The sequence below is a fragment of the Pteropus alecto genome, unplaced genomic scaffold (genome assembly GCF_000325575.1).
Source record: "Pteropus alecto unplaced genomic scaffold, ASM32557v1 scaffold111, whole genome shotgun sequence".
Taxonomy (NCBI): Eukaryota; Metazoa; Chordata; class Mammalia; order Chiroptera; family Pteropodidae; genus Pteropus; species Pteropus alecto.
The window spans coordinates 4,681,808-4,690,968 of NW_006431915.1; positions in this window are offsets into that span (position 1 = coordinate 4,681,808).

Here is a 9,161-nt window from a genome sequence, read left to right on the forward strand (position 1 = left end):
CAGCAGGAGCACTTTGGCACAAAGGACAATGAGACAGGAAGACCCTATGAGACTAGGTTTCCTCAAAGCAAGTTCAGAGTACTTGCTTCATATGTGAGGGATTGGAAAACGTGCAAAGGCCAGTGTACAGATCAATGGCAGTGAAAGACGTTGCACATAAGTGTAGTGATCCTTCCACATGTGCCTTGCTCTATGATTTTCCCAAAGCTCTCAGGTACATTGCTTCTGAAGACTAGGAAAGTAGGATGGTGTGATGGAAATAGCACCAACCAGCTTTAGAACTTAAAAGTCAGGAAGCTCAGTTATGTGACTCTGGGCAAATAACCCCACAGTACCTTTGTGTGCCCTCATGTGTTCAGTGTAGATGACAACATCTCCCTGATAAGGTCTCTGTGATGATTAATGAAATACTCCTTGGGTAAAAATTAGATTTTATTTACATTTGATTGCTATCATCTAAGGTGGGTAGGTGATAGTAGTTGGGGGACTTTTTGCTTGCTTATCAGATTGATGGGTAGTGGTAATGCAAGTTTGGAAGAGTTAGGAAAGACCTAAATTGTTTCCATTCATTCATTCAACATATAGACATTTGGGATATGGGTGAACAAGGCAGACACAGACCCTGATGATTGGGAGTTTACCTTCTAGTTGAGGTAGGCAGATAATAAGCAAATAGTCAAAAATAAAAATAATACAATGTGAGTAATGATAAGTGCTAGAGAGAAAAAGAAAGCAGGAGTTCAAGAATACCCAGAGTAGACAGGGTAGCAAGGGAAGGTGTCCATTTAGATAGGATGCTCAGAGAAGGCTTCTCTCTCAGTCATTGGAGCAAGCCACGCAAAACTCAGGGTTGAAGAGCATCCCAGGCAGAGGTTGCTGAAGTGCAAAGACCCTGCAGTGGAAATGAGCCAGGTGTGTTTGAATTCCTCAAGATCACCCAACCAGGAGTGAGTAGAGTGAGAGATCCTTGGTAGGAGGTGAGAACTAAGAGGTGGGCAGGGCCTAGATCATGTTGAGAGACTTGGGCAAGGAGTTTGAATTTTATCCTAAGTGAGGTAGGAAGCCATTGAAGGTTCTTAAAAGAATACTCTAGTTGATGCTGTATACAATGATAGGGAATGAATTTTGCACCCTGGAAGGGAGGACGAGAGAGCTTAGAGAGCAATTTAGATGGACCTTGGAAAAGTGATGAGAGGAGACACACTCCCTCCCCATTGTCCTGTTGGCTTGGCTAAAGAGGGACCTTAGGGAGAAAAGAGATGGCCAAGGAACATTCATCAGGTTGTTCAGAGTGTGGCATTTGAGCAAAACTCTTACCTCCATCTCCCTAGAGAATCTTCAGCAAATTCCACACCGCTCAACAATACTTTAGAGTGAGTAGATCCTGAATGGCAAGTGTGAAGAAGTGCTGTGTCTGGTTTAATGGCTAAGCGGGGTGAGAACAGAGGCTGTGATACATGTGTAAATATGCTAGCATGGTATAAAGCAGAAACTAATTAAGTGTGCCTTTCTTTCCCCATCCTTCATCTTTTGTCTCTGCTTTGTTTTCAATTAGTGTCTAAGGTCATTTCCTCATTTGTGGAATGACATCGAACCAGCCTGAGTCACTTCTAAGGTTGACAGTTTATAACCCTATTACTTTTATCTCCCAGAGAAAAAAACTAACTATATGTAAACTTGCTCATAATTTTAACTACAACATTTAATATAATCATGTGGGGATTCATGTGGAAATTATCAGGGAATTCTTTTTCCTTTTTACTGCTACTGCAGATAGTGATTGTGCAACTGAGCGGAGGAAATATTTTTGCTTTTGATGTTGCAGGAAATGGAAAGCTGCTGTTGTCAGCCACTTAATCAGAATCATAATTCTTTTTGTACCACAAAAGAAAATTTGTAGGAGACTAGGAGATGGTTCCAGGTAGCCCAAATATACATCCAATGGTGAATGCATTGCATAAGAGAGTTGTAACCACATTTGAGTAGTTCAATTAAAGAACAATTGAAACAGGTGATTTAACATTGACTTAATGTAAGCTCAAAGGAGAGACCATAATTATAACTAACTTCTCTTTTCCTTGGCAGAATCTAGAGTCCATTTTGTTTTAATTTTATCTAAGATACCTCCTTTACACAATTATTTCCTTTCTCTAGATAGTGGCTTTAAATGTTTTAAGAATCTTACAGTCACTTTTCCTTTTAGCTATGTCTTTTTCAGGCATCAATCTAAACTTCCACAAGCAATGCATCAATCTAAACTTCCACAAACAATGCATCAGGCATCAATCTAAACTTCCACAAGCAATGCATCAATCTAAACTTCCACAAGCAAAGCATCAATCTAAACTTCCACAAGCAATGCGTCAACACTGGCATCTTGGACCTAATAGAAAGAGCATAAATTATAAATGGAATATTTAACCTGACAGAATTGCACTAATAGACAACCACTAGGCACATGTGCCTATTTAAAGTTAAATTAATTACAATTAAATAATACTAAAATTCAGTTCTTCAGCCACACTACACATATTTCAAGTGTTCAATGGCCACATGTGGCTAGTGTCGAGAATATTGGTAGCATAGATATAGACTATTTCCCTCATTGCAGCCAATTCTACTGAACAGCCTGGTCTAGGAATTTTAATAGTTGAAATCAATAGAAGAGTTCTTTAGAATGTATAAAGAGGCATGGGGTTCTTGCCAGTCAGTTTCTATGACATTTTAACTTCATACCCTTTAGACACTGACGTCTTCAGCAATGGATCAACATGTTGGAACAATTTCCAATGTGTTGGTATTCCCAAGATCTTAGCTTATTTTGCAAAGTGGCCAAAACCATTTGCAGCAGGTGGAAAGAAAGCCCAGCCCACCTACCAAGTAAGTAATCACAAAGCCCTATTGCAGTGAATTTAGCCATTCCCATCTCTGGTAAAATCTGGTAAAACCCTCTTTACTTTCATCTTGGCAAACATATTTACATTGTTCAATTGATGTGGGGAACAAAACAGCTTTTCAAGTATGAGATTTTCTCGTGAACCATGCTGTTTTTCGAATTGCGTAGAGAAATAATAGCAACTCTTCTTGTCAAATACTACCTTGAGAGTTTGAGAACTTAACCTTGTCCTCCAAGCATAGTTGAAAGAGTATGTTCCTTCCAGCTCGCTGTGCTCTTCCCTCGACTCTGTTAAGAGTTGTCCTCAGTGCCTGGCGATTGCTCTGGACATTAGGTCCACAGGCCTTTTCCTGAAGATCCTTTGTGGCTCATGCTGACCTTCTCTCCAGCAACTCAAACTCAGGTAGAGCTTGGGCCCATCATCCATATGATCTCCTATTGCCGTGGGGAAGGACAAGTGTGTGTGTGCAGTTTGCGCACTCAGAGAGCATGATGTCCAAGGGTTGTTGGAGGTCGTGTTCCAGAGGCTCCCAGAATCTGGTGAGCCTAGATTAAAGGTAGCTTCATGGGACAAAATTCCAGGTTGAATCATGTCCTGTGGGGAAACCAGGAGGCCTCAGCCCAATGAGTTCCATTTTCAAAGCTGTGGGATTAGGCACAGAAAGGCCCAGTGAAATGCCTGGAGTCACACAGCACATTAATAAAAGAATGAAGAAATCATTATCTTTTGACTGAAATTTGTGTTGCATGATTAAGAACTTCGTTCTCTTGGCTCCACTCTTTGTAAAGATGCTTTGTCTGCCTAGAAGAAAGGGGAAGATGTGTAGATGATGATTTTCACTTAATAGATGTTTTGGAGGGGATGTTTGTTAGTTTTGTTCAAATCATCAGTGGCCAGTCAGACTTTGTGCTCCTAGTCATCATTCTGATGGTGGGAAGAAGAAAATCAGGACAAAGACTCATTCTTTCCCTGTCTATTAGGACTGTAACTTGGGTTCGCCTTCTGTTTGTGTGTAACAGGCTTCAGAAGACAGGCCATCTCCCTGACTCTCAGATGTTAAGGAGAGGGGCCAAATGTGAAGACAAAAGCCAAGAAGGCATTTCTCCCACGGTGGTTATCTTTAGTCTATGCTGAGGTCATTTCCCACTGCAAGAAAGTTGCCTGCTTGTGGGCTATGGGCCAAATTCACATTGATTCCTGGAATCTGGAAAATCACCAACCAGGATCAGACTTCTTCAAGACATATCCAGGGTTAAAATCCCCTATGTTTTTGTCTTGCCTTTATCTGTCTATATGGCAAATAGGTCCCAAGGGTCTAGTCCTGTACAAAAAATAAATTAATTAATAAAATAAATACACATACATTTGTGAATGTATGTATAAACTCACACACTACAGAAACAATCTCTTCTTCTATAATGACTATGAACGTGAGATCAATTGATCATTAAAATTTAAATTGAATGAGTTGATAATGTATTGGAAGACATGTTCAAACAATGATCTAAGTGTTATATGACTCTTAAAACAGTCATCATGGCCAAACAATAGTCCAAGCAAGATTAGTTATCCTTTCTTCAATTTTTGTGGAAGGCAGTTACACATGGCCACTTTCACTTCATAATTGAAAAGACTTGTCTGCTATTTTCTAAAGGCTGCAGAAAGCATCTTCTCCTTTGACCACAGCTATAATATTGCTATGAATTTGCAACCCATATATAGTCAACAGAAAAGAGTTTAACAGCCTTAAAGAACTGAACAGCTGCCCAGTTTAGCCGTATCTTTCGCATGTTAAGCTTAGCCATTCTAATCTTTAACATCATTGTGGGAGAACTAGAAAGCACTTGAAAATTGATTAGAAAGACAACATAGCCAAAGATTCTTTTATCTCTAGGGAGACATCATTTGGGAAGGTCTTTGCCCAGAAGCATTCCTTCTCATGCTAAATCCTAAGAGAAACAAGAGGAAGGTTAGAGGTCACTGTTCTGAATCGGAAGGCATTAAAGGGAGCCTGGGAACCAGAAGATTAGAGTGGCTTAAAGAGATGTGGTGGGAAAGACATAAGGACCAGTGATCAGTGTGACCAACATACAGGACCATCATCCCAGGTAACCTGAGTGGTCATCACAACTGGAAAGAAGTAACTAGTGGATCCGTTTGTCCTGTGACAGCACAGCTAGGACTATGCCCTTTAAAGCCTGGGAGAAGCGACTAATGAACTCACTGACTCCATGACCATGTGGCCAAGGGTGAGGTCTGGCTTGATTATGCATAGAAGTGTCACATACTCTGCCAAGTGTGTCTCTGAGAAGAGACAGAGGCAAATGAAACATTAACGACACCAGCAACAACGGCAGCCACTATAAACGGAAATGAAGCATGCTAGGAGTCCCGTGCACACAAGAATGAAAGATAGAAGGAAAACAGGACCAGGGTTAGAACTGAGGCTTTGCTAATTTTAGCTAGGTACGTTTACTGACTTCATAGAAAGAGTAAATGGTAGTCCAACAAGAACAGTAACTAGTTAACACACTATAATTGGTGAATTTTAGCATTACATTGTTGAGCAAATCTCCAAGTAGTTCACCCATAGGGTTCCAAAGCTTATGCTTCAAAGAATCCTATTCAAACATTATTACTAATCTTAAAATGGACAGTCTCCATTCAGTTTTAAAGTTTTATTTGATGTTTTCTCAAAACTTTTATAACATTTAAGTGTTGGAGCCAAAAAAAATCAGAACAAATAGATGGTCACCAACCTGCCTAACATGCCATTGGTGCCTCAGCATGGGAGTCTTGATCACGTCTTCCAGACGGCAGAAGGCACAGACAATCGATAGGTAGTTGGCCTCTAAACTGAGAGTGCTCCTGATACCAGGACTGCCAAAAATTAATACTCACTTAATGAGAACTGATTCTATGCCATGCATTTCTTTACATCATTTTGTGTTTCTCTCACAGCCTATCTGGGAGGTAGAATTACTATCCCCATTTTAAAGATAAGGATACAATGGTAAAAAGTGTCACACGGGATCTTCCTCTCCATTTTCTCACAATTATCCCCAGAGCCGACTGTTGAGAACTTACATTTTGGAGAAACCACAGCTGCTGCCAAGGTATTGCTGACCAGTGCAACATTTTTGAAGAACGATCAAAAATAAAAGGCATTCAGTTAGAAAAAGAATAATAAAACTGTCTTTACTCACAGAATAATGATTGTTTATGTAGAAAATTAAGACACCTACAAAAAAGTTACTCAGTCTAATAAGTGAATTTACCAAGGTCTCAGGATAAAAGGTCAATATACAAACATCCATTGTATTTCTATATACTAGCGTTGAGCAATTAAGAAATGACCTTTTAAAATGTTCCACTTATAGAAACAGCATTCCTGGAAAGCGTTAGGATCTGACTGATTTATCCTGAAGGGAGTCTGCTATCCAGCAGAAAAAAGGAGTCAACAGAGAACAGTTGTTAAGAGAATACAAATGCTCTTCATTTGACTTCTAAAGAATTGAGACTCCTCAAACCAACCCTACAGAATCATCAACTCTGTAGTCATCTTGTAATGACTGCTATTCATCTTGTAATAACTCTGGAGTCATTAATTCTCACAAAGCCACGCAGCTAATATGCCCATGAACTGCGATGTAAATTCTTACCTTCCTGACAAAATTTCCTGTTTTTTTTTTCCACAACACCCCTGTTCTCTCCACGTGTACTGTGAATAGTGGGGGACCTGATATATTCTCTATTCCAAGTGCCCAAAGGTTCAAAAATTCTTCCTCAACTCCCAGAATTTCCATTTGGTTTTAGGTTGGCTTTCAAAGTTCAGTATTATGATAATAGTATCTCATATTCCTACACTATATCTTACTAAGCTTTCCCATATATTGCCTCATCTGATTCTCACAATAACTTGTGGGTAAGGAAAGACCAAAATTATCTCAGTTTTATGGATGACGTATAGATAGGCCCAGATGAGTTTTGTCTTAACCAACATCATGTTGCTTATGAGAAACAAGAGCTAGAAATGAAACAAAGATCTGCTTCAAAAACATAATTCATAAAGAGCATCAGACTTGACTGACACAGACAGATTTCATTCATTCAAATTGTTGACATAGACAATGTCTGAGCATTGGAATATATTTAAGGAATATATTGTTACATCCATTTACTTACATCAGTGCTCTGATAAGGATGGAGAAAGTGAAGGTAGGCCTCGTGTTTTAAAGAATGTCATCAGATGTATAAAGAAATAGCAAACTCATTTGTAAAAACCATATTTAAAAATATGTAGATGTCACAACCGCAGCCTTTACTCACAAGATGTTGAAGTGTTCTTCTTTGGCCTATAGGTATAGAGATCACAGAAACAAAAAAGTTTAGAGTTGGAAAGTGACCTTAGAGTTCTTCTTGGTTGAATCCCAACCTTTCCTCCTTGAGATAGTGGAAGCGCCAAGATTTTAGCTGATTGCTTATGGCCAGACCACTGATGAGTGACAGAATCAGTCTTCAAATCCAGAACCAGACTCCATCCCAGTTCTGTGGTACTACACCCTAAGCTTGGGTATATTTCTCTCTGTTTCTAATTTTTATTAGACAGCTTCCATAATAACTTTTAGGTCTCTGTTTCTGAATAGTTGTGATTTTGAGATGCAAATGATAGAAGCTCAGAAACCCTCTGCATGGCCATGAGGGAGGATTACAGAACGTGGGTCACTCCTGGGCTTTGTCATCTCCTGGGGCTTCTCACCCCAAACGCAAAGGATAGTCTCTTGTATTATCTTGCTTCATGACTTCTCATCTTGTAGGGCTTGTCAAAGCTGGCCACATAGATCTCTAAAAATACTGTAAGTTTCTTTGTTTATCTTTCCTGAAACACATCTGCTATTCGTCTTTGTGTTTTTAAAATGCAAGTGTTTTGGCCAACAATTGGAAGGGAAAGTCTAATCAAAAATAGTATACCAGTCCAATGTGACTTTTTTTCCATCTGATCTACCATCACCTTCTGTCCATTTATTCATTCATTCATTCATTTACTACTTAATGGGTGTTTACTACATGTCAAAAATTTTACCATCACCTTCTGTTCATTCATTCATTCATTCATTCATTCATTCATATACTACTTAATGGGTGTTTACTACATGTCAAAAATTGTTCTAACTGCTTGGGAAATAGCAGTGAGCAAAACGAAGTCCTTGCTATCAAGATGCTTTTATTCCAGGGGAAAGAGACAGACAATAAACAAAGGTAAATTAATCTTTTATATATCGGATGTTGATGAGTGCTATGGCAAAGAAACTTGGTAAGGGAGCGTAGGGAGTGTGTTGTGAGTCCTGGTAGTGATTGTGATTTTATATAGAATGGTCGAGGAAGGCTTCTTGGCTAATGTGGCATTTGTGCAAAGACCCGACGGATATGAAGAAACAAACCACGTAGCCATCTAGAGGGAGAACTTTCTAGACAGAGGCAATAGTGAGAGATGGTTCCTGAGTTAGGAGACTGCGTGGTATGTTCAAAAAGCAGCAAAAAGGCCTGCCCGGCTGGAGTGGAGTGAGGTGGAGGAGTGTGATAGGAATGGAGATCAGGGAGACAGCAGAGCCAGGTGACATAAGGCCTTATAAAATAATAGGACTTTACTTTGTTTCTAATTATATTTTTTAAATTGAGATAAAGTTTACATGAAATAAAATGTATAGATCCCAAATATTTGTTCTGAAGGGTTTTGGAAATTGTATGTGCCCTGTAACTACCACACAAACCCGGATGGAGAACAGTTCCATCACCTTAGGAAGTTCCCTTGTCACGCTTCCCAGTCAATTCTCTCCCGGCCCAGAGGTAACCAGTGTTCTGATTTGTATCACTGTTCTTGAATTTCATGAAAATGGAGTTGTGCCGTATGCATGCTCTTGAGTCTGGTTCCTCTTACTCAGTATAATGTTTTGGAGGTTTACCCGTGTAGCTGCCTTTATCAGTAGTTAATTGCTGAGTGGTATTCCGTTGTATAAATATATCACGGTTAGTTTATTCATTGTTCTGTGGATGGGCATTTAAGATGTTTCTTTCTTTTTTCTATTTTGAGTAAAATTGTGATTTTTTTTTTTGTTACCTTTTGACCATTTTCAACCATTTCTCTACCTCTGGCAGTCACCAATCTGCTCTCCGTTTCTATGGGTTCAGCCGTGAATATACTTGAACATCTTTTTGTGGATATATGTTTTCATTTCTCTTGGGTACATACATAAGAGTGGAGCT